The 26,531-nt window shown below is 37.8% G+C and overlaps 1 protein-coding gene across 1 annotated transcript in view; it reads right to left on the bottom strand.

Moving 5' to 3' along the window:
• LOC110832120 (uncharacterized) overlaps positions 1-26,531 on the bottom strand; it is a 271,825-nt gene that overhangs the window by 227,168 nt on the left and 18,126 nt on the right. Inside the window, exon 2 of the mRNA XM_087342498.1 lies at positions 23,919-23,958. The gene's annotated coding sequence lies outside the window, so the exon portion shown is untranslated. The remainder of the gene's footprint in view (positions 1-23,918; positions 23,959-26,531) is intronic.

Raw genomic sequence — 26,531 nt, 5'->3', positions numbered from 1 at the left:
TATTAATTTCGTTAATTCCCCATATTCCTCTTCGTCTTCAAAGTAAATACATTTCGCTTCTCATATTGTCTTCATCTTCACTCTGAAGCGAATTGATTTCAACTTGCTGCTTCCATCATCAGAGCGACAGTCCTAATAATAGAGGCAGCGTGGACCTCTGAAACGTAGGTAAACTTCTACAAGACTACACGGCGCACAACCCATAAGACAGCCATATTCATGCTCGCTGCCGTGAGAACTTCAAATCATACATTTTTGAAATTTATTTGCTTTAACAGGGAATTTTACAAATTTTGTACTTCCAATGCAAGGACAACGCTGTAATAAGTGGTATTACTTTTCAACGCAAAGCAGATTCATTTCTGGCAACTTGGACACGTCATTACTACGATAATTATTTATATCATCAATATTAGGAGCTAATAGATTCTCAGCTAGTCAAGAAACATATCGACCTCTGTGAAACCCAAATGTTCATTACAGTGTTCAAAACAGCGAGTCAATTTTACATCCCCGCACCTTATTTCTTTACGTTAACAAACAGCAGATTTATTTATATTTAATAGACCTATATAAACTAAAATCTACCTTACTGAAACTCAACTGATCAATCTTAACAAGACGACTTGGAGAGATTACGAAAAATATGGGTTTGTGGAGGGATGCAGAAGTCCGTGGCTGTCTCCACGAGGCATAATCGTTCGAGAGTGTGTGATATTCGATTAGCATCATGTGCAGGCTGGTGGTCTGCTATCGCGCTCAGAGAAGCCAGCTAGTGGGCCCTGTTCTGAGTCTGTTCTTCTTTCTTGTATTCTGATCACTATCAGTTCGATTTTCAAACAGGTACATCGATCAGAACTTATCAATACGTAGACATAAACACTGATCATGGGCCACTGCAAGCACACTTTGTTCTTAGGTTCCAATCCCTTTTGTATCATGAACGATTTACTATAGAAGAAACCATACAGAATGAATAACAGAGGAAATAAATTACATTAACCAAGAGAAAAATTAGAAAGATAAAAGTAGATCACATGCAATATGATACGCTTTTTCGCATCATTTTATTTCACGTTTAAGTGCGCAGAATCCACAGCGCTAAGCCTCCTGGGAGCATCGTAGGCGTTGCGTCATTCTAAACGTACTGTAGGCTTGACTACGTTGCAATAAAGATATTCATTCTTGTAATAATTTCCCATGTACTTTAATTACACAAGTACATAAAAATATGGATACTAAATGTTTCTTCTTTTAATTAATATGGTGGAATATTTCTAAGAAATATGCGTAATAACTAGATCTATAAAACAAAACTTACGTTTACTTTAATTGCATTTTGACTGAGCAAAGTACATTATCAAATATATCCACTGCTTTAATAAATGTTTGAGATTTGTGTCAGTGGATAAACAGGGTAATGGCGGGGTTGTAAAAATGTACTTTATTACCAGAGTGCTGTCTCTCGCAGTAGCCTGCAAACGTTCAACACCTGAAACTATTGCTGCCACCACACGTCGACCTTTAAAACTGTCAAGCAAACATCCACTCTTTCAATCTCCTATAGGCTTACATTCTTTTTCCTTCTACTGTTGTACAATAAAATTAAATTTTATGTTCGTTAAAACTGCTCGTTTGGGGGCATCATCATGTGCTCCACAGCCAACTTACGTTCAGCCACCTAGCCTGTACACTACCCCACACGAGACGTGTAGAGCTTTGACTCTCAAATCAAAAGGTGAAGTCAACATTCCCCCTCACCACGTCACTTCCCCACCTTCTCTCCTCCCACCCCGTCCCCTTTCTTAGTGGTTGCAGTAGGCCCTCTGGATGGAAATACTGCATAGACCTACCTGCACTGAAACACACCAGAAACAGTTGCTCACGCAGTTCCATTTTATGTTTATGGCGGCCGTGAAACTTTTAGTGGCCACTTTTTTCCTTTTATTCCTTTCCATCTCTTTTTTATTATTCTTTAGGTTGAATCGTCGTCATCATCATCATCATAATCGTCACTTTAAATCCCGTTAGTTTGTGATAAAAATTCCAAAGCATACTGAAAAGGTTTCTTTCGCCTGAATACATGGAAGAATTGTTCTTGTCCGAGAAGATCCAACCCACAAACAGAGACTGATGAAATGCAGTGATATTTAATAACTACACATCGCCTACAGTAGTTTTGGTGGTAATGTTTCATGTCTATAAATATACAAGGAATTTTAAATCAGATACTCCCTAGAAACTGACACGAACTTCTATGCCAGAGTAATAAATACAACTGTCAAATCAACTCAGAACACGCGGCATATAATGATACGACCCACTTGTTAATCGGAAAATCTTTGTTGGTTCCGACTCTCACTGCAGCAGAGGGGCTGAAACATGCCAGATTTTTTAACATTCGGAAAGCAGATTCGAATTATTTTCAGAGAATGAATAGGGTCTCTATATTTCCGTTTGCTAAGTTGTACCAATTTTCTTCTTCAGCTTTTAATGAATTGGCCGTATTCAAAACGACTTCTGTAGCCATGAATCCGTTCAAGCCTTGGACGGGTTATCAACTTGACTCAGGGCCTCTATCTGCACAGGACAACACAACACAAAAACACGCAAACAAACATCAGTACCTTGAGTTATATCTGAAGCCACGACCCCAGTGTTCGAGAGCTGAAAACCTACATCTTACAATGCGTAGCTGCTGTGATCGGATGGTTTCAAATGCCTGACAGGCTAAACAAATAAACTTCTACAACGCTGACTAAATCGGAAGAAGACATTTAAATAACAAATAAACAAGCCAGGTGTACACTTAAGCCTGTAACAGACTTGCGTATCTATGTAAGGAATGCATTTTCTGTATGATCTGAAGTTTTCACAGCGACGAAGATGGTTCTCGAAATATTCGTGTTTTCTTCAATAAATCACTTTACACGGCTGTTAGCCCGAGAAGAATTCATTATAATATATTTTCTCTTCGATGGTTTAGCAAAATATATCTACAAAGACATTCCATAGACGCTAATGGGTAATACTGTCGATTCTCACTCAAAATCAATAGTAAACAACCTCCAGAGCCTGAATGTCTTTCGACCAAAAAGGAGAGATGTTGATGCAGTCAGATTCAGACTTAATTGCTTCAAGCCTTTATTTGGATCTAACAGCGAAACATGAGGGGGGGGGGGGGGGTGATGAAGTGACTGGGCGTGTAGAGGAGCGGGGTGCTATCCAATGAGAAATAACAACGTGGTTCAGGGAGAACTCTTTGTGGCATCCCACAAGGATTATTCCCAGCCGACATGTTAGACGTATTTCATTATTTAGCTGATGAATAAGAGGCGACAGTGAGAACTAAATATGAAGAATGACAAGGCTGGTAGCCTCCTTTTTGGCAAATATCTCGGTATCTATATATCAATCACAAGGCAGGGAACCATAAATTACTTCAACTGGGTGGTATCAGGGCAGGTAAGAGATGACAAAAGCATCGACAACTTGGAAGACCTATGTGAAGATGAGAAGATAATATTTCACTTTATTTTAAAGAAACGTGGTGAAAAGGCGTGTAGTATGTTTAAATGTTTCAAGATAGCGTTCAGTGTCGGGATTTTGATAACTCGAAAGGAAACCTTAAGATCCACACATTCCGCGTAATTTTTCGAGGAGCTGAGAAACTTCTAGTTTCATAGAAGGTATATGCTATGTTGTACGTTTGCAGTGCTATTTAAAGAAATAAGCATACAAACTCTTCAAAATATATTTTACACTAACTGATGTTACAACTAACACATCGGATATAAGTCACTTTACTCTGAAAGACTACCTGTTTAATGCAGTACCTTGGGATTCTTTTACAGACAATGAAGTAGTAGAGCACATATAAATCCTTCAGCAGGAAACAGAATGCTTTTTATTAGAAAAAGAAACGCAGAATGCCATGGAGGCCGTACGACTTGTTACCCGTTCTTTTTCTGCAGGAGAGACGCTTTTATCCTTCAGACCTACGAAAGTGGCTAGTTCATTAATAGACACAGAGAAAGAGCGAGAAAATGGACTAGCAACTTCCTTGCTTTAAAGGCAGTTTTGAAACGTCTTTGATGGTCTATAAAATGCGAAATGTTCCCTTGGTCTTCCCCTACGAAGTGTACCACTTTCGTTTGTGGTAGCTGAGGATAAAGCTGGAAGGAAAAGGGCAGAATTTGTTTGTAAAAAAGAAAACCAACATGGAGTAAAGAAACCAAACTAAATCAAATTTCATATTTATACATGTTCACATAGGTCAGGACTGTTTATGTTGTATTTATATCTTTTTCCGTGCAATTATCTATCAGGTCCTGAGATTAAACCTTTGGAATCGAAGCTCATCTAAATTATATTTAAGAATTCAGTTCGAGAGCAAATAAAGCACAAGTCTCCATTGCAAATGCCAGTTTGTTATTAATGTGTAAGGAAATAATAGCTGTTTATTGCGAGAATCATACAGAACCCATAAATATTTGTGGGAAAAACTAAGAGTTGCTGAATGTTAAAGCAGGTGGTACATATAGATACTGCTGGGCTCTAAAGGGTTAATTAATGTGACAGTCAGGCCTAGCCTGAGAAGTCTGCACTGAATTATTTATACGGATTGACTCACATAACTAACAGGTGATGTTTATCTACTGGAGGAACAGTTTTCTCAAGACTCCATTTTCAATTGTTCGATTTATTTGTATACACTTCATAGAATATGGGTACGGCTACTTTATAGCCAACCAGGTATTTTACTGGAGAAGACGTCTCTTAAGTAGAATTTCCAATACCATGAGAACATGAAACATATACTGTTGAGTTCACAACTGACAAACATTACATTTAGCAGTACATTTTCCAATTCAGACTTGCGTAATGAAGATGTATCGTCATTCATAAAAATCTCAAAGCAACAACAGAACTGACATGTCTCACATACAACGAAATATCCACAATAGAATGCACGTTACGGAAGGGAACTTCTTCATTAAGTGACAAATGTCTCTGTTAGAGAATTTTGAACGTGAAGATCTAGTACAGCCCTAGACATGGATCATTAAACCTACTTTGTCAGAACGAAATGTACGAGACCGTATAGGTTAGAGTCGTCCCCTCAGGAGTCTTTATTAGACATCTCTTTACGGTTCCCTGAACACAGATGAGGAGAAGAAACCTTTCTAAATATAGCAGCTGAATCCAGCCAGTGTTGCTGCACGCTTTTTTTCTCTCTCTTTCCTGAGTCTTCAATTCTGTACTTGCGAGACTGCCTACAGTTTTATATTATGACCGACACCACATGGGAGCAAAACACTTAAAATCGAGATTCATGTAGCTATTGTCCCGAATATAAACAAATTTCCTGAGTTCGGAAATGGTTTAATTTAGATCGGTTCTGCATATCTGCGCATCCTCCAGTATGCTGTTATACGTGTAAAGAAAATTTACTATTTACAGTAGAATAAAACTACAGGCCTGTAAAAATGTTCTCTGATTAACTCGACAGATACACACAAGGTCAGAACACTTCGAGTAGCTCTGTGATCACCAGAGGCACCTTGTCTCTAGAAAATCTGTAAATTTTATCGCAATAGTATTAACAACTTCGAAATAATGCATACATTATTACCTCCTACGACGTAACGAAAGTCATCATATTAGCGATTAATTTTTTAAACATAACCGAACTTTCGATTCTGTTCCCTTAACCGTAAATATGAGTTTGAATGAAAAATACAGCCCATAATATTTTATAATTCCAACACAAAACATACGAATCGAAATAACTAAATAACAGAATTTATATGAATTTCTGTTGTTTTCTCTACGTAATTTTGAAGAATAATGAATAAAATCAAACATGCATAACTAATCTGAGCCATGTACCTTGAAAACACGTTCATTACACAGATCCGCCGTCGGCCATAGGAACTGCTTTAAATAAAACATGGGGTGATAAAAACCGTAATAATCTCTCATAATCCAGTTGTTACATGAATCTCATTACCCTTCGCCATTGTAACATTACTGAGCACTAAAATTCATGGCATCCAGAGACAGGCACGCCAGTTTATAACGCGGCAAGTGGAATAATATTCAATGACAGCTTACGTGTTCCGGACATGTGAACTTACTACGTCCCTGAGACTCCCCTCACAGCACTTGTGATTCAGGGTCGGTTTTGTAGGCGTAACGTCACATTGAAACCCTCGTACAATCTCCACCGCCTTTATGCGCAATTACCATGTAAGTCACTCTCATGGCATGATTTCAGAACTCCACCCAAGTGACACGAGAAAACAGGCAACTCTAATAACTTATTGTGAATCATAATGACAAGAAGGGTAACAGGATCAGGAGGAAGCAAGATGAAACAGTGGGAAGTTAGACAATGGGAGAGGAATTCGAATGTTAAAGAAAACTGTCATAAATCAAGGACGCCATCTGGGGTTGTTATTAAAATATCTTACTCCTTATTTTTTTGAACAGGAACATGGGTTCCTCAGTGCAAACAGCGACTTTCCAGACAAGGCGTATAGTATGACTGATACAATGCTCTCTCTCTCTCTCTCTCTCTCTCTCTCTCTCTCTCTCTATATATATATATATATATATATATATATATATGTCGTCTAGCGGTCAGAACACTAGCCTTGTAAGCCTGGGGTCCCGGGTTCAATTCCCTGTGGTGCTCAAATTTATAACTTGTGTTGGGCAAGGCCGTGGTCTAGGCATCACGGAGTTTTCCTCCGAGGGCTTCCCCGGTTTCTCCGTGGCATCCCAACAATTACTCCACTCACACACAGAAGAAGGCAATGGCAAACCACTTCTGATCATCTCTGCCAAGAACGTATATGAACAGGTCCCAGTCCGAGAAAAGGATGGAAGGATCCTGTTCATATGGACCTGTCGTCAACAGAACACTACAAAAAATAACACACTGCCGAATAAAGCTATTTTGCAGGACTGCACTATCTTTATCTAAGGACAAAACCTCGTAGAGTTCACATGGTCATACTCGCTATTAAGCCAATCAGACACACCCGCAGACAACTTCTGGAATTTAATTAGGCATAATAATGCAGGTTCTGTGCTGAAGTAAATTTTAATTGAAACGAAAAACAAGTCCAAAACCATAACAAATCAATATCTTATATCCTGTTAGACACTCCGTGGCGTATAAAATACACACTCCGACTGAAGACACATGTCATAAAATTGTTAAATTGTGTTATTTTTGTTCTAATTCCAGAAACAGAAACGCTTCTAATTAAACGTAAATATACGTCCTTCATAAACGAAACTTAATTACGAAGAAGATACTTAGAAATTAACCAAATTACGAGATAATTCTGTTCCTGAATAACGCAGCTTAAAACAAACCTCATAAACAAAACTCTCTTGTGTTTTACTTTAATCCCGCACTTGTTAAATATCGGGAAGGCCTCCATAACATTGCAGTAGCACAATATAATTCATCAGTCCTCTTCCGTTTTTGGCATTAAATCGGAGAAAGTTCTACGGAAGGCAACTTGACTTTAAATGTGGTAATGACTCCCTGGTACACCCATAAACTTAATAAAGGAATACGTAAACCTATTGGATGAAAGAATAACTACTTTTTCCGGAGATTTCATACTCTTAACGTTGGCCAGATGCATCGTTGAGAAGTACCAACACCTGAGGTATTAATAGACACACTTCTGAAACACGTAAATGTGGGGCTTGAGGGACCTCGTGGGTATAAGTAAAAACATGCAAACCGAAGTGTAAACTGCTCTATATATGTAACACCGTTTGGTTAAATTCAACAACAAAAAATTGAAGAAAATATTGGAGTACAGAAGAATATTAAGAAACTTGGGGCTTGTTACAAATCTATCTCTTCGTGCAATAAATTTCGGAAAGTTATTTTTCTTTGAGACAGGGGATAACGTATATACATTGTGGATGAACATGCTGAGAACAGAAAAAGGGAGAAGAGAGACGGGGAAAAAAAGAGAGAAAATAATGACACTACGAGACGAAGGGTAGTGAAATTGTGTGTAGGGTGGATGGGGATGAGCGAAAGGGAAAAAGAACACAAAACGTACCGTAATGCGGGGCTCTTAGTGAAGGGTTGATTCTACCATGAATATTCATGATGGGGAAGCAATGATCCTACACAAACATCATCCTTGTGAAAAATGTGAATAAAAATGGAGAGCCAAGTCGTACAAGCCTAGTTTGCATATAATTTAATTTAACGAATAAAAAACAGAAGAAAACAGTACTGCGTGCAAGCAACATGATTTCTAATTAAAATTGTTCTCCGGTTATGATGCGCAATTCTGCCTCCTAAAAACGTATGTTAAAGTAAACACAAAAGAGTACTACAAACGATAAAGCATTATAGCATAACGCAGACAATTAAATTGAAAATAAAGTCCGAGACTAGACACGTTTAGTAAAGCTCATGGCACGCAACTAAACAGTCTTAAAAATTCTATCAAGTATGGAAACATGAAAAATATAATTTCATAATTTTCTTCTAGGTATCCGGCAGTATCGAAAACGTAATCACTACCAACATTGAGGAGGCACTTGTAGCGTCCTTCGAGGTCAGAAACGTCATTATCAAGAAGGCAGCAAGTTCGTCCGAACTATCGGTAATATTTACCACCCTCAAAAAACGAAAACTTAATTTACCGCTCAAATTTGCTAATGTTCTTGATATAAACTCAGTTTAAGTAATACTGCATCTGTAATCGACAACGAGGAACTTCTTAATTTACATTTTTATAAAACAGAAGTGCAGTGATAAAATAGCGATGGATGGAACATGGGGGTAAATAATAAGGCAAAAAGGTCTTGGTCGGAAAAGCCAAAAATCCAGATGTGCGTGGGCGGACGATTTTAAATTGGCCTTGAATAAGTAGAGTGCGTTGAAGTCGACTGGATACAAATGGCTCAGGATAGGGCTTTTGATTAATGAAAAGCCGGTGAAGTTTTTGATCAGCTAGGCTGCTATAAATCAGTTTCTGAGGAAGGGCTTTGCTTCACAGGATCAAATTCATATAAAGTTATAATACAATCTAACCACAATTTTGTGCACAGCTTCGATCGCTGAATTGGCCCATATCCGCGTTCTGTCGTGCAGATATTCCTGTAGCAATACCAAATTTCTGTAGGATTTATTTTTCAGAATTTATTTTCATTTGGAACATGCCACTGGACCTAATTCATTAAAGCGTCAGTAACAGCAGAAGAATAAGTTAAAAAATATTTTAAAACACTTTCCTAAAAAGTCACGAGTCAAAATAGAGTTTTTCTACGGAGTCTACCGTAAAGGACTTACAGGTTTTCATGGTTCTTCAATTGGAGCATTAGACTGCCGTATGTAATGTTACAGTCTCTTATATATAGCTCCCGCAGCAGCTGAAAACAAGAGGTTCAGAGCGAAAATGTGATCTTGGGGATTTGAAAATAGGTTCTCGTGTTAATTACAGCGGCTACTTGCGTACCTTGTCGGCAGGCAGATAGTGTGCATGATGTGTAGCGCCCTGGGGAAACCAGAGTCCAACTTGCATCTCGTATTCACACACATCCGGCTAATTATTCGCCTTGTTTGCTTCACCTGTGACTACAATCTTCGTTTTTCTGTTTCCTAGTATTTCACGTATGAGCCGGGATAGCTCAGTCAGTGTAGTGACTAGCTACGGGCTGGACGACCGGGGTTCGATCCCCGACGGAGGCAGAGGATTTTTCCTCTATCCTCTGCGTCCAGACCGGCTCTGGGGCCCACCCAGCCTCCTCTACAATGGGTACCGGGGTCCTTTCCCGGGGGTAAAGCCAGCCGGGCGTGATGCTGACCACTCACCCCCATCTATTGCCGAGGTCAAGGAAGAGAGGAGCTATACCTCCACTCACCCCAAACGCCTACATGGCGTATAGTGGGACAAACTTTACTTTACTTTTAGTATTTCACGTAGCTTAAAGGAAGCGTTGCAACTCATTGAACATTAAACATGTAACAAAGTTCATCTATTACGGGGACGACAAACGTCTTAGTACTATATTGCCAAATTTATATCGATATTGTTATCAATAAGGAGAGGTGACAATCGATCTCTTTACCAAATTTGTCTACTGCGTGGTGGACTAAATTAATTCTTGGCTTTGTGTTTTTACGAGTAATACAAATTTTATTTGTAAGACGGTACCTTAAATCTAATTACGTGTATTTGTAAGATGAAAATAGTTGATCATAGCACTGTGCCTAACAAGGGAATGACAACACAGCCAAAGGCAGGTGTTTTATTGTTTCAGAACAATAAGCAAAGATTATCGAAACAATAAAAATTACCTTGAAAACAAAATATGTTACCACCAGTGTCAGCCTAATGAATTAAAGTGGATTCCATAAGGGGTAAAAGTCAAGATATCTGTAATAATTACAAAAATTATTCCTGTTCTGATTTTAATTTTATAACTGCTTTATCGAAAGTGTTGAAAAGAATGTGTGGGATTTAAACAGAGGAGGAGTAACAGGAAAATTAAGAAAACTGCATAATGAGATGATTCATGGTTTATAGCCCACCTTTCTCCAAATAGGGCTAAAAACTGTTACGGTATTAAAGCTAAGAAGGATGAATAGGTTGGCGGAATTTAACACGCATGGAGAGATTAAATTCATACAATAGTTTAGCAGGATAATCTAAAAGTAAATTTCAAGTTCAGAGACCTTAGCTTAGATGAGTAAATGACATTAAATGCATCTTATAAAGTAATGCGGAGGAGTGGACTACAATTTAACTGACTCAGGATAACGTCAAATGGGAGAAAGGGGATATTTTGAACAAGAAAATTAACTTTCGGCATATATAACATTAGATGTTTCATAATCTGGTAAACGGCCGTCAGCTTTTCGATCTACATTTTGCTCCGTGAAGCTAGCTAAGGTTACACTTGTGAGTAAAAGAAGGAGGTTGCTGCAAGTATTAAATTTACAATACGTATATTCACTTCAAAACGTACAGTATTATTCTTTTCGTATATTCCACAAATGGAAGGCTAGAAAACAATGCTTTATGACGTAACGTGTCTTTCAAATGACACAGCGTGAAGAGAACAAGTTGCAATATTAAAAATATAAAATCTGTTTTATAGAAAGTTAAGTTATCGAGAAGAATTAGAGCAAACGTTTTACAGTACTGTCTATTTCTCCACATCAGTAACATACTGACAGACCAAAGTTAAACTTCGTCGAAGATAGTTTATATAATGCTTGCATTTGCTTATATTTAATAAATAGAAAGCCTGATAATAAGATCCCAACAAATTATCTGAAGACAACTTCCGAAATGTTATTTATATAAAATGCAGGGTCAACATCAAACAGTGTGAGTGTCCGAATACACTATTTGTAGGCCCAAATGATAACATATTACACTGTTTCAACAGAATATTAAACATTTCCTGCATCCTCTTTGTTGCGGAAACAAAGATGACAAGTGAAGAAGAGAGATGTGTGAGGAAAACAGGAAAACCTCAGGAGTATTTATGATCACGTTTTATTTTTTGTTGCTTTCAGATGGAACTAACATCATGTGCGTGGTACGAGACTTGCGACACTAAACATCGTAAGTATGTTGTCACCAGGAGATAAGCAGCAGCATGTGAACAAGCAATAGAATAACCTACACGACCGATATACTGTGGCGAAGAGAGGCAAAGCATCAGTATATCACGGTGAATGAATTCCACCGTCCCAGTGTTATATATCGCTGTTTTTATTTCTGGCTCGAGGGTTAATGAACGTGCGGGGTACCAAAGACACTTCTGTTTTCAAAAAGGTATTCTTCGCTTTAAACACGTGAGTACCGTTCAGCACATTTATCACAAAATTTCAATGTTCTTAATTCAGTGCATGAAAATAGATGTTTCTTAATTTAATAGGATAGAAAATGTAAGCAAAACGTAACAATTTTGAAATTCTCGCTGTTATTCCTGGCTCTGTATTTTAAATTCGTGATTGCTAAGCGATGTCGCACTTTTATAGCCAGGTTAAAACAGGCTGTTCGGTCAAGTAACGGCCTTCAAAACAATTATTTTTTCAAATTCATTAAGAGTGTCTTCGATTTATAATGACAAGGCATGTATAACAATTTTGATTCCCATCTGTGAACCACCAAGATTAATAGTACATAGGTTTTCCTCTTATATACCAACAGTGCCATAAATAAATCACAAATAATCAAAAATGAAGAGGCAAGACTTTCGTAAAAAATGCTTTGGACTTAAGACCTGTGTTCCATTATTCTTTACTTCTTCTGTCAGAAACATTGTTCGATCTGATAAAAGATTTAGCGAGCTGCCCTCGAGATGCGAGATGCAGTTCATCTATTAAGTGTAAACTGTCCCATATTGTTAATCGATGTAATCAAAACTAAAATTTATCGACAAATTGTAGTAAAACTAATATAACGCTTCATATAAATTCGTTCGTTTCTCAGTTTCTTACACGTAGACAGACAGACACACATAAACAATTTAAAAGGCTCATTTTGCAACTTTTCGTCGCAAATATAAAAAAATAAGGCATACACAGTGTTTAAAATGACGTGGGAGCTGTGTATAAAAGTTACCTACTAGTAAAGTAATTTCTATGCCTCGTAATAGTCTTCGACACGATCATCACAACAGAGGCCATGCAGTTCCACCCAGAAGCCAGTAACAGACAGTTGCTTACGCATTGTCGTTGCATATAGTACATCCATACTTAACTAAAATCATTCATTCGACGAAGGGCCCCATCTAAAATTTGCCTTAATATCAAATCTATCTCGTCAAGTGCCTGTTACCCTTTGAAGAAAGAGGAAGGGCAGTAGAAGGGCAGATAATATGAATAGATAAGTAATTTAGTGGTAACTGAAGCAAGGGGAAATTTTAGGAAAACAACGACAGTGCAAGTTATTGGGTATGCTGGAGGAAACAGTTTCAAAAAAAGAGATTTTTTAATAGGTATGTAGAGTGTGAACACTGTGGCGCGCTAGTATTTAAAGTTTAAGAGGACATAGCGACCATAACTGTTGTTCATTCCCTCATGATTCGTCTGTGAATGCTTAAAATAAGGATGAAAACAAAGAAGATTTGAGGAAGGTAGGTAAAAATGGGAAGGAAAACAAGGGAAGGGTGGGAACGATGGGCCACGACGAGGTTGGCGAGAGAAGCGAGCAAGGGCACAATCCCTTGTATAAAACATTGTTTACAGTTTAATAATTTCAACATGGCGACAAGGGGAAATCCTTGAGGTTTCAACATGTCAAAATCTGTTCTTGAAAACTTCTTCCCACAGAGATAATTATGATGAAAACAACAACAATAATAATAATATTCACTACAGTTTCAATTACATGTAATAAAGGAATTATCGATTGCAACATAATTCTCTTCAAGGACCATCTGCTAACAAGCCCAGCACGCTAACACATGCTAAATAGCATTTTATTATTTCAGTAGGCTCATAAACTTTCATTACCTAAATTAAACATCCAAGGTAAGCAGATATGAGTTCTATTAGTAACTCTGGTAAAACCATGGAAAAGTCCGCATTATGTGTTTCTCCCGGAACTATTTAAACTTATTAGCTGACAGAATTTTACACCTACAGCACAAAATGTTTTGCCAATATCATAATTAAAATCACAATGTCGCTTTCATCCACGGATATTTATGACAAAGGTGCGTTAAAGTGTTTCCATAAATGTGAGGTGAATTTATATTAATTTACAAGTCTCATGAAGGATAAATTGCATTGTTTATCTCGTAAAATATACAGAAAGTTGGAGTTCCTTTCCTTTTTTGTTCACACAAGTACTAAAACAAAGGCAATGATATTAAACAATGTAACTCTACAGTTTCAAAACAAATATCTGTTATTACTACCAAAGAATTATGTTTACCTATCACAAGGCTAAGAACATAAAGTGTATGAGTAAAAAGTGTCATGAAAGTTTTCTATTCGAAGACCATTACAAAGAGAACTCGTATATCAGTTTCTTGTTTCTGTCTCTTTGTCTCTCTCTCTTTCTCTCACACTACGGTTTCCATATCAATATTTTTCCATCTTGCATGTACAGTCACGGAATGAGAAAACTTCAGTTCTGTATTATTAATGTTCTGTAACAAACAGTCAGAAGACCATTACGGATACAGCACAACACAATAAGCAAATAATAACAATAATTTTAACTCTTCATAAATAAGTTAATTTTAATAAAGCTTCATCTGCGAAAAAAATTCAGGCTTACAACCGATTTGTAATTTCGAAGAAAAAAAATTTAAAAATGTACTACAGGATACATCAAATTTTATTCAAAAAACACAGTTCTTATCTGGTGATGGTAGTATTAGTAATAACTTAATTTTCTACTTTGACATCTGTTGAAAGTTTTCTCCATAAGTCTTAAAATGTAACATTTTGAAGGATGGATCTTCGGAACTCGGTCCACCGGATCGAACAGAGTGGATGGATGTCATCCTCCTGCCTGACGCCAAAGGAAGATCCATCCTTCGAGACGTTGCGATTTTTAAGACCTTTAAAAACATTTAACAGACGATAGACAAAATTAAAAAGAAATAAAGGACAAACATTATTCTCTTAGCCATTCGTGTCTTAAACAAATAGCATATTTTAAAATGTCTTATAGGTACAAATCACAAACTGCACAGAGAACACTCCTTGAAAAGACAAAATTCGCTGATCTAGTCAAGAAATTAAAATCCTTTTATAGAATCGAACGTTTATTAGTGCATTCATATTTTCACTTACATTGAGATTATTCAGTAAACATTTCACTTCCACGAACTGAATATGACGAAAAATGAATGCGGAATTTTCAGTTGAACACAATACATCCTAGGGCCTACCCAGAATCTCCTCTTTGTTTCCTTTTTTCATTTTTCTCTTCTTTACATTTCCCCTTTCTATATCCCCCTCCTCTTTCCTTCAAGATCTCTCGCATTAAAATAAAATGCTGCCAGTCCTAGCTCCGCCGCGCTTTTCCGACATTAGCCACGCAACATTAAACAATCTGAAAGAGTGCTAGTATAAATTTTTGATATTTTCTGACGCAAACGACTTGTGCGCTGCTGTGTTCCACCTTCTCTTGTATGTTCTCTCCTTCTCAGGCCACAGCCCACCAACGAAGAAGAGTCCTCTACAGGCTCTGACCTGTACTGCCTGCTCCTTCGTACTTTGTGTGCTAGGCCCACCGATCGCAGTATCAGCGATGAAGTTCTACAGCAGAGCATGGGGCCGTGGATTGGTATCACACTTATCAAACTAACAGCCCCAATCCTCAGTCTTTCTGTGGATTGTTTGTTTTGCCTTCTGACTTTGTTGAGAAGCTGACAGTCACTAGACTGTCCCAGAAATTACCCGCTCTTCATTCTACAGACTAGCCAAGGTTTTCCTTAAGATTTTCGGAATGAAGCTTAGTATGGATTTCTCATCTTCCCCATGAAGTCACAGTGGATTCAACAGACAAATAAGAATGTTCCAAGTCCTGAAAGTGTACACGTTATGGGAACAGACGCAATTTAAATTTCAGTTGAGTCAGGGGCATATATCTATCCATACCATTCTCATACCTAAGTAAACTCCTTATTCTACATTGCATATCAACCATTTCGACATACAAATACATAGAAAATTAACACATTAATTTATCTGAATTAAAATTAGTCGTTTTGTCTCAAACGTGAAGCAGAGTTTTTGAAAATGTTACACTTATGTGAAGACTCTGGGTTCATAAAAACAAAATTATACCAGATGACAATTTTAAATTGAAGGTGGCTGTCTTCTGGGTTGTTGCGCCATATTATCTGGTAGAAGTTTACCGACGTTTCAGAGGTCCTTGTTGCCTTCACCATCATGGCGCCATAACCCAGAAGGCAGCCAGCCATCTTCAAACCCACCGCCTTCAATACCTCAAATCGTAAATTTTAAAATGCACGTTAGGTGATTATCGCAGCCTTAGAACACATTAGATCTGTAGTTTTAGGTGCACCGTTTGTAGAAATATCTGCACAAGCTTTGTACTTATGTTATGAAAACTGTAACAGTAGTTCAAGCAAGTGTACCAGATTATTTAAACGTAGGTCTAAACATATAAAATAAGTAAACAAACAAGCTATTAACACTATAAAAAAGGCACTATTGCCATACGCGTTTCAACCTCAAGAGGTCATCATCAGTGGCATCTGGGAAATTAATTCATTTAATCAAAAGGTTTATCCTATGTTTTAACGATTCTGATGCTGAATTCAATTTATAAAAGAGACCTAATTGAATTCATTTGTGTGTATATGTTATATGCCATTTTATAATTACCAAATTTGAAAATATTATTCAGCCGATGTTCAGCTTCCAAGGATTACAGGTCTTTCATATAGCCTATATTTGAGGAAAATATTTAAGAGACGTTTAATTCCAGCATCTATAGTAGTCGTTTCAATACCCTGGGTAGAGGGAGGGAGGGAGGGAGGGAGGGAGGGAGGGAGGGAGTGAGTGAGTGAGTGAGTGAGTGAGTGAGTGAGTGAGTGAGTGGGTGAGTGAGTGAGTGAGTGAGTGAGTGAGTGAGTGAGTGAGTGAGTGAGCGAGCGTGCGTGCGTGCATGTGTACACAAGTTGATGAACCTGGCTGACAGTTCTCCGACTAAACCAAATGCAGCTCAAGGTTTAGTCTTCGTGTGTTTTGTTGTAAGCTACTCTGAATACTACTGTTGTTTATAATTTAACATGTTCCTGAAAATGTCTGTCGTTTATTTATTAGGCCTACATGTTTAATATATGGTTATGAAAGACGAAACATTGTAAAAGCATGTCAGCAAAAACCTGCCTGTCTTAAATACAATTTCATACTTTAAGGTTTTGTGACAGCGATTAATTTGTTGTGAAGATACCGTAATTAACATAGCCTATTGCCTAAAACAGAGTTGATTCAGACGACGTTTCGGGTGTCGGCTGTATACCCTAAACTTCCCGATGGTCTAATGGTTAACGTACTAGCCAAATAATCAAATGGTCCCGTGTTCGACACCAACTGTTACCACTAATATCGAAATAAGGTATGATAAAATTTTGTCGGTATAATGATAACCATTTGAAGACGGCAGTATAGCCGAAACTCGAAACGTCGTCCATACAAATTTGATAATGGTCAACGTCCAACATAACTGCCCGTGGTATGCTGTCAAGTGTCTTTGACAAATTAGGGCGTGCCGCGGGTGAAAAATTACTTAACATTGGTCTAGAGTGTTCACTCTATATTAACTTGAGCATTCGTGAAAAAAATGTTTTATGAGAATTGTACGTATACAACTTTATTTAAACTCAAGTAAGTACGATAGAATAATGTTTGGTATTCGTATATTAATCATGATGTAAACCGACCAAAATTTACGACGATCACGGCACGTGCGACTTTCAAGAAAACACGTAGCCAACTCAAAACAACTGTTACACACTTCGCTAAGGTTATCAAATTACAAATTCAATTGCAGATAGGCCTATGTGTTGGTAGTAAAACATGAAAAGTTAGTGGGGACGCGAACTGTTACTGCAGTCTTTGTGTCAGGCCTACTTAACTTTGAAAAGTTCTGCCTTTGTTATCAAAACAGAATTACAGTTCACAAGTCAATAAATAAAATCCTAAAAGCATCGCATCGCATCTTTCTACACATAAAACTTACCCGATTAGTGCGAAAGTGTTCTGCCAAGTGGATCCTTTGCCACAGTTCACAGAGGGTTGATGTGCACGCAGTCGAAGAAAACAGATTAGCGATAGTCCTCTAGCACGGATGTTAGGCGTAAGCTAACACACACTGTCGTGAGAAGAACTGTACCACACTTAAACGTAGCGATGTTCCTTAAAGATTTGAAATCTCTTAACTGCGCAATGACTTTGGTAGCGATGAAAATGATTAAATATGTATAAATCACTTAGGCCAACCACCTAACTACTTGGACAGCATTTGATTTTGATAAGCTAATAATACCTCAGTCTTCAAGAAAGTCCCCGGCTCCTAGGGACATATTTCATTACCGTGTAAACAACAGTCCGCTACTAAATACCACAAAGATCCAGATGAATTCAGTCAAGATGGACACAACCTATTTAATGTCGTCGCCATTTTCAGATAGGTAGGTACTTCCAAAACTCTGGCAGCCCACAAGGCTACATGGCGTATGAATACCAAAATCCATAATTTTACCACGGTGAAAATCTCAAGTATCACAAAGATCAGATAATCAAATCCCGTATTCGCATCACAAAAACACGGCCTAACCCAATTAAATTCTTTAAGAAGTGCGCAATATTACTAATGATTTTTTTAAGGACTTGTAACAGTGCTTGACTGATCGCCCTTAAGCATTACGAGTATATCTGCTGAACATGCCCACTGTGTGATACATATTTTATATAAACTAACAAAACGTTTCGGACGAGTTGGATTACTTCCGTCCTCAGGTAACTGGTTGTCACCATACTGACAGGCTTATTACTGTCATTTCAAGAATAGTGGCGATGGTTCAGTTTGATCTCGGGACCATTGAATACCAGGTCAGTATACTGCACATTTCGTCTAGTGGTTAAGGTGTAGCAAAATATTCAAAAGGTCCCAACATTACGATCCGAAACGATTTACGCAGTCGTGTGTAAATTTATTGCAACTGGAAACGCCTTTGTCTGGTCAATAGGCCTACCTGCTGACATTATAGGCCTACTGGCATGTTCATTGTGTAAGATTAGTCCCGCGGCAAGCCCCGAGGATCAAATAGCTACACGAAATTCATATTCGGCCGTATTCAATAGACATGCAAAATATGATCAGCATCTTCTCTGTTTTACAGTCGCTACTTTACACACAGAGCTTTTGAGCTCCAATGATAGGTTGCAGCACGTGCTTACAGCCTCAAAGTAGTTGCATATCCAAAACAAATAATTTGTCATGATACAAATACAAAGCGACGAGGAAAGTTGCCGTGCGAAGTTTCTACAACAAATGAACATCACCAGATCAAGGTTGGCCGTCACTTGTTATTCAGTGTGTTAGTTTTAATGCGCAGACTGACCATTGTGTAATTCAATAGAAGGGAGTGGTTCAAGTAATTGTTTGTCGATGAATTATTTGAAGAATGTTTACAGCATTCAAGACATCACACTGGTCGTAACCATTATGCACTAGCGTCGTAAACATATCTTTTAATATCGTAACATTAGTAATATACACTTTTTCACATAAACCTTAGTTTAATCACGAAAATCCAATCGTCCAGATGGGTAATTGTAACTGTACATGCCTAATCCAGTGATTTTAAAACCCTGCTTTGCTGTACTGCGAAATCTGTCTGCCAGTAACTGACATGACCAATCTGACACTCGAAAAGAACTTCATCAAATAGTGACAAAATGGCATCATCAACTTTAACAAACAATAGAGACCACACAGTGAAGGTTACGATATGTGTAAAAGTTGGCTATGAATTATAAAAAGGTAATCAAACAGCGCACGTCATGACACTCAATTCACGTGTGCGCATGACCTGAATTCAATTGTAAGTTACGAATCATATGGCCCGTAGTGTGCGCTGTCTATCTAAATTTAGGTGGAGCACTTCCGGGCACATGAATTAAACCAACGCGCGCTCGCTCGCTCTCTCGCGAGCACACACACACGCTGAATATGCATAGTATAAACAAACAGATGAACATCAAGGCGACGAACGTTTAACAATACAGACGTATAACGTCGTTACGCCTTCAAATGAAATAGTGGCATTGGACAGCTGATTGCACAGGGACAGTTTTGAGTCGATGATATGGTCCGAATTTATTAATAAATGAAATTCGGCTTCTTATGGCAGCAATAATGAAGAAGACAGGCTTCTGATCTTTTGCGCCTCGCAGTCTCGTAGAATCTTATCGACGTTTCAGAGGTCCGTTCGCCCTGATGATGATAATGATGATGACAGCAAGTACGACTAAAACTTCGATAAACTTCTACACGTCGCAACAGTATAGAAGACAACCTTATTCTCATTATTAAACTTGCAAATATGATTCACGAAGCCTTAAATCAGGGATGCCAACCGGCGGGCCGCATGTGGCCCGCCTTGAACATTTTTCCGGCCCACGAGATTCATCACACTTTTACAAAATATATTTATATTTAATTTTTAGTGCTATATATTTCTTTACAATGTACGCTTAGTAACATTATTATTTATTATCTATGTTTACATGTAAGAATAATAGTAAACACAATAATAATAACTCATTATGTTTCAATTTTTCACTCCAAAAAAATGTCTATAGTGTATCTAAATCTAATATGGGGATATATAATTTTATATGTGGCCCGCGGAGTTATGATGCATTTCCAAAGTGGCCCGAAAGATCATTTGGGTTGGCCCAACCTGCCTTAAATAATAATGTTGTCCGGAAAGTTATCTATTATTATTTATCTTGCTGATTATATAAGCCTCTTGTAAGACGACTGAATGGTAGCTAGTTACCGAACGTTCAGCAAGGTCGTTCGGCTACAAAACCACGACTGTAATATTAATACTTAGTATTACTTTTGTATATCCAATGGTACCCAGAGGTTGACCAGTACTCACTCCATTTAATGCAAAGGTTAAGAATGTGATAAGCCTTACCTCCAATTCTCACATACCTACATTGTGTGTGATAAACGGAGGAAGAACGTGCCACTTATAAATAACATTTGTACTTTTCTGTGCATGTACGTCACACACTACACATCACAGAGGAACGCTTCCCAGTTCAATATATTAACAAAAAAAGGTTTGAATCTGAATATGAATCTTAAGGTATATTGTAAATAGTCTATACTTACTATGCGGTTCTACAGTCTTTACAGAACTTCTGACGCCTCATATGTGGGAAGTATCTTAAACTAGTCAGATATTTCTTAAGATTCCTTGGACGAATTGACTGGCTATGGACTGACAACCGGGGTTCGATCCCCGACGGGGGGAAGAGGATTTTTCATCTAGCCTCTGCGTCCAGACCGGTTCTGGGGCCCACCCAGCCTCCTCTACAATGGGTACCGGGGGTAAAGCCGGCCGGGGCGTGATGCTGACCACTCAGCCCCATCTAGTGCCGAGGTCAAGAATGAGTAGGAGCTATATCCCCCCCCCCAAGCGCCTACATGGCATATAGTGGGACTGCCTTACTTTGTTTTTACCTTGGACGAGTGTTCAGCTCGTCAAAGGTTCTCCGCCTACACAACGCAGAAAGCAGCAAAACAGATATTCATGCCTTGAGTGGGATTTAGAACCAAGCTCCAGACAGCGCAGCTACTGTGAACGATCTAAATAGTCTTTAAATGATAAAAATCAGGCAACATTAAACAGTAAGAATATAAACAGAACATTCAAATTGTCATGAAACTTCTAACCGAAGAAAATAAGACTGAGATAATGAAATGTAGTCTAGCAAATACAGGTAGCCTAGTTTTAACACAAAAACAACAAAAGATTAGACCCTCAGACAGAAACTTAAGACCGTCATTTTCTTCTATTCCAGATAAATAAACAAGCCAAGGCATGAAGAGCCTCATTCAATGGTCACTAATGGCGGTCGTATGGCTGTCACTTGGCAACTGTCGGAACTCAGAATCTGGGAGTACAACAGCGCGCTGCTTGAAGGGACACGAGCCCATCAGAGTAATTTACTTATTTCCTTCTCAGAAATTCTCAGCCCCCATACAGAAGAAGAAATGCCTAGGGCTCTAGAAGGGAGGGCTGGATGTTGAGATATTGACTACATTTTCTTGTTCTGTAATGGTATTTGCTGATGGTCATTAACAGCATGGGGTCAGGGAAAGAATAAGATGCGGGAAAATCCCCCCCCCCCCACTTTCCTCACAGCTTATTCTCATGAAAACTCTCCCATTTTCTTCCTATTCAGAACAGGGTAGATAAGCCTTTCGGTAATTCCTTATAAAGGAAAATTAAGCCGTTCTAGAACCAAGCTGTTACATTTAATGTGGAAGTAGTTTAACGTGCAGTGAACACTGAACGAAATGTTTGTTCTGTGTTCAGGATAGTCGGTTTCGTTTCAATGTAAGTGCATCTGTCGGGACGAATCTGTGCGTTCCACGTCCGTTAGAAGAAAAAAGCAAGAGGATCAGAGGAGTTGGGAGGAGTAGCAAATAAGGAAGGATATAGGCCGACTGTTCACATTATATCCCGGAGGTACCCAAACGATAGTGTCATAGGTGAAATGGAAGCTCGATCCCGACTTTTATAACACTTCTTCGCCATAAAATTGTCCATATTCCGAAACGTTACACAGGATCTAAGACTTCGAAAACGTTAACTTAAAGAATAAACATAGATTAAGGGTGTCTGAGAAAAGGATTCTAAGGAGAATATTTAGACATAAGAAGGGATACATGATAAAAAGCTGGAAGAAATTCACATCCTAAAGCAATTAGTTATTTTCAGGAACCAACTACATTATTATACATCAATCAAAAACACAGATATTTTAATGACCGGTACACAGAACCAACTGTCTGCAATTATTAATATGAAACTTCAGTTACGTCTAAATTTCCCCTCCTCTCCCTTTGCTGCCATCTCTTTAACATACAAGTGGGTTCCTGTGGTTTCAAAACAACGTTTCTTTCACGTGTTTGCAGTTCCCAAGAGTTGGCATCTACCCGAGAACGAACTCAATGCAACCATTTAAAAGGTTTCTGGGAATTATTTCAGCTAGGCCTATGTCTTTATTCGCAGGTGTTGCAATCTGATGGAGGCAGTTTCAGCTCATCCTCTCGGCACACGGAGATACAACATAACGAAGCTATTGTCTTGATGGAGCCATTATTCCTCATTAGTGTAGACGGTGGAGGATTTGGGTCCGAGGGACAAGAGTGACGTAGATCCGAACACACTCTTTATTTCGATGATGTGAGAAACAGAAGACATTAATCTTTATAAAACTTCAAGTACACGACGATTGGAACAGAGTATGCCACGTCATCTGTCCTCTACTGTAGGCCTATGGGGAATTATTTCCCAAAACCAAACTAAGGCAGTAAATATGTCAGAAAGAACAAAATCAGCATCTTTTCTGCAGCTAGAATTTAAAATTTCGCCACTGTATTTGGTCGGTGAATTTCGATGGCGTTTTGAATTGAACACAATTTCAAGGACTAAGTTTCGTAACAATATTTTTAAACAATGCGAAATATTCAGTAATCTTGCTTAAATGTGTACGGAACTGCAGTTACTGTCCGATGAAGAACCACGTCCTCATTCACACGTACCTACTTACTCTGACAATCTTGCAAATGTACAGGAATTTTTGTTTTTTGTACGGGAACTGGTTGTGATTCCCTTTAAAACAGCATATCTATATTTCTTTAACTTTGAAAGAAAAGGCGCAAATTTAATTCACACTTTTCAGATTTAACCCAGCCCGAATATTAAGTTAAATATTACATACTTCATGGTAGGAGATAAGACATACTTCACAGACAGCTATAAATAACTATAAAACAATTACCATCTTCACAATACATCCTTCACCCCAGGTTTTTACCTGCGCCTTTAAAATTATATGCCTATAACAGGTAGACATATATCGCGTGAGTTGCCGTAAAACGGCGATATTAATTTATCTTAACTCCCAAGCTCTAATTAAAATAGGTGAGGGGAGGATAAATTTGGATATTCTGGCTTGCTGCATGCGCATTTATGTACTTACGAACGGTTTAAAAATTTAAATTGTTTATCCCAACAAAATCATTATTTGTAACCAATACAACAGTTATTGAAACCTTCATATTCACACAAATCTATGCGGAAATATTCCAGTAAGCTGGTCCTACCTGTTAATGTTGGTCCACGCGTCACTCCTAGAAGTTCGCCCTGCAAATAATTGAAACAACTGAATAGTGACTGCAGATTAAATAGAAAATAAACTCCCTACCACAACAAAACCAATGTGGCTACACTAATACCCAGGATTAACCTACTTCTTAGTTTACACACATTCAAGTTTCTCTCACATAAGGTCTACGTGTAATCTCTTAGGTTATTTTCTTTTTTGTAATGTTAAGGGACAGCGATTTCTTGAGGGAAGATAATGGATCACATAAATGCCAATGCTGATATAATTTACATAACACTACAACAAGAATAACCAGTACTCATTCTGTTAACCTCTCGTAAAACGAAAGATAAGCAAGGCAACGGCCGTGTTTAAGTAGCGTGAAAAGGCAATCCTACGTGAACTGAAACCGTACAACAGAATGCCATGCTGCAGGCTTGTGTTGCTGACAACGATCGTACATACAATCTCATTTATCAGATTAAAAATGTATTTGTTTCTATAACCACTACATTAAAATGCTTGTATCGTGCACATAGTAAAACAGAAAATTTACTTATACCTTGTTAACGGTGCATAGATCAACTGACAAAGTCAGTTTTAATAAGTGTTTCTGCAGGTAAGTGTAATCCAAACCGATTCTGATAAAATAATATTTCACCCTGTCCGTTAACTTTATATTACTTCGAAATTCTTTATTAGAAACCAATGATAAAAAATAAAATATACAACCATATTTCAAATTTATATCGTATTTATTCTGCTTTATTACAGACAAATAGCGTGTACATGCTGAACTAAATAAATAAGAACAAAATATCATGAACCAAATATGCCCAAATTGAAACGAAATTCACAGACTGAGAAAGATAAACACAGATCTATTGGACATTGTCTTAAAAAGAGAATTTTCATTCACCAGGAAACTCTATAGGTCTATACCCGCAAACAACAAAGGGAAGTTCATGATACGAAGACAACCCAAATATTATCTCAGTCTAACGCCATGAAAAAGAGTCGATCTGAGAAGTTGACAACCGCTCAGCAGATTAAACAATAACCCGCCGTTTACAGAACTCGAAATTTCATTTCAGTGTTCATAAGAGCCCGACACGGAACCGTACAAAGGGTCTACGCCCTCACAAACTGCCCATTTGAGGTCCATGCCAAAACCGTCTTTTCATTTATGATACGTGGTGCATTACTTATTAAAAATTTGTACGTTTCTCACGTAGGCTTGTTCATGCTGCATGTTACCGCCCATCCTACCCCCCTTTATTTATCACCGTAATAATACATTTTTATGTACACAATTTAAGACACTACACATTTTCAATTCTCCTCTTTTTCCTTCCAGTTAGGTCTTGGTACAGTCCTCTCAAAACACCTTTAATCAATTTCCCTTTAGTCTCGCATATTATTTGCTGTATCTACTTCTCGTTTATTTAATTACGATTTCAATTCTCAAATTATCCTATAAGACAGTAAAGCCAAATTGCAGGATTATTATTACATAAATTGGAAAACATGCGTATGAAAGTCGACGTGTCCTAATTCAGTATATTATTACTATATTTGTCTGAAGGAACCTTGGAAAATCAGGAAAAAACCAAGTCATGTTAGCCGGTCTCCGAACCGATAAACGAACCCGGTACATGAGCACCGAGACCAAATGCTAACCACTCGACCGCGATATTCAGTGGCAAAATTATAGCTCTGGAAATGTTAATCTTTAAGTTTCTTGCCAAGACATAGAAAAGTTAAAAGTTATACATGGAATGCTGGTAAACATTGCCTTGCTCAGTATTCACGTGTTCCATCAATTAAAGGAATTTCGAAATGATTTTTAACGGTTACTTCGTATGATTCTAAACATAGGAATTAAATTATTTAAATCAAAAACATTTTCGGTCTAGAAAGACAGTGCAGTACAAAATTGTTCTTACAGTTTTACAGTCCCTACATATGGAACTGAAGATGATTATGAATTGTCTGTAGCCCGAAATTAAAGAAAACTGTGACATGCCAAAGTATGTTAAATTGCTTATATAACTTCATTAAACTACATATTCATGAACATTTCGTTATTGTGCTTAGCCTAAGTAGACTATTATAACAAAAATGTCAAGTTCTAAACATGCAACAAGACAAATTGTTGTTCCAGCGATGCTAGAAACCTTCTTGTCTTCAATCGGGTTACCGGAAATGCTTTCACTTAATCCGAGAACAGAAATATTACGTTAAATATGCCACGGCCAGTTATCTCAATATTATTTAATATTCGTCATCTAATTCAGTTTCCATAATTGAAACTTTATCATTAAACCAGCTAAGAACACATCAGTCTGAATCGATATTTTGAAGTTACAGTAAATATAGTCCTACACGAAACTGGAGTATTTGCCTGAGAAACGAGACAAAGAAGAAGGAAAGATTGGCGAAATCTTTCAGCTTAACACTTTCCCTCCACTGCCTCTCCTTTTACTCCTATTAAGCGTAACCAAGCGTCCGGCAGATTCTTTTACGATTCTTAATATAAGAATATAACTCCTCTTCCAAATTTTACAACTCTCTGACCCTTTCACACCCACAATAAAGTCTTTGTCAAAAC

The sequence above is a fragment of the Zootermopsis nevadensis genome, unplaced genomic scaffold (genome assembly GCF_977971745.1).
Source record: "Zootermopsis nevadensis isolate Lab colony 2312 unplaced genomic scaffold, Znev_1.0 Znev_ptg000001l, whole genome shotgun sequence".
Lineage (NCBI taxonomy): Eukaryota > Metazoa > Arthropoda > Insecta > Blattodea > Termopsidae > Zootermopsis > Zootermopsis nevadensis.
The sequence above is the reverse complement of the archived record's forward strand: the minus strand, read 5'-3'. Positions and strand labels throughout refer to the sequence as shown.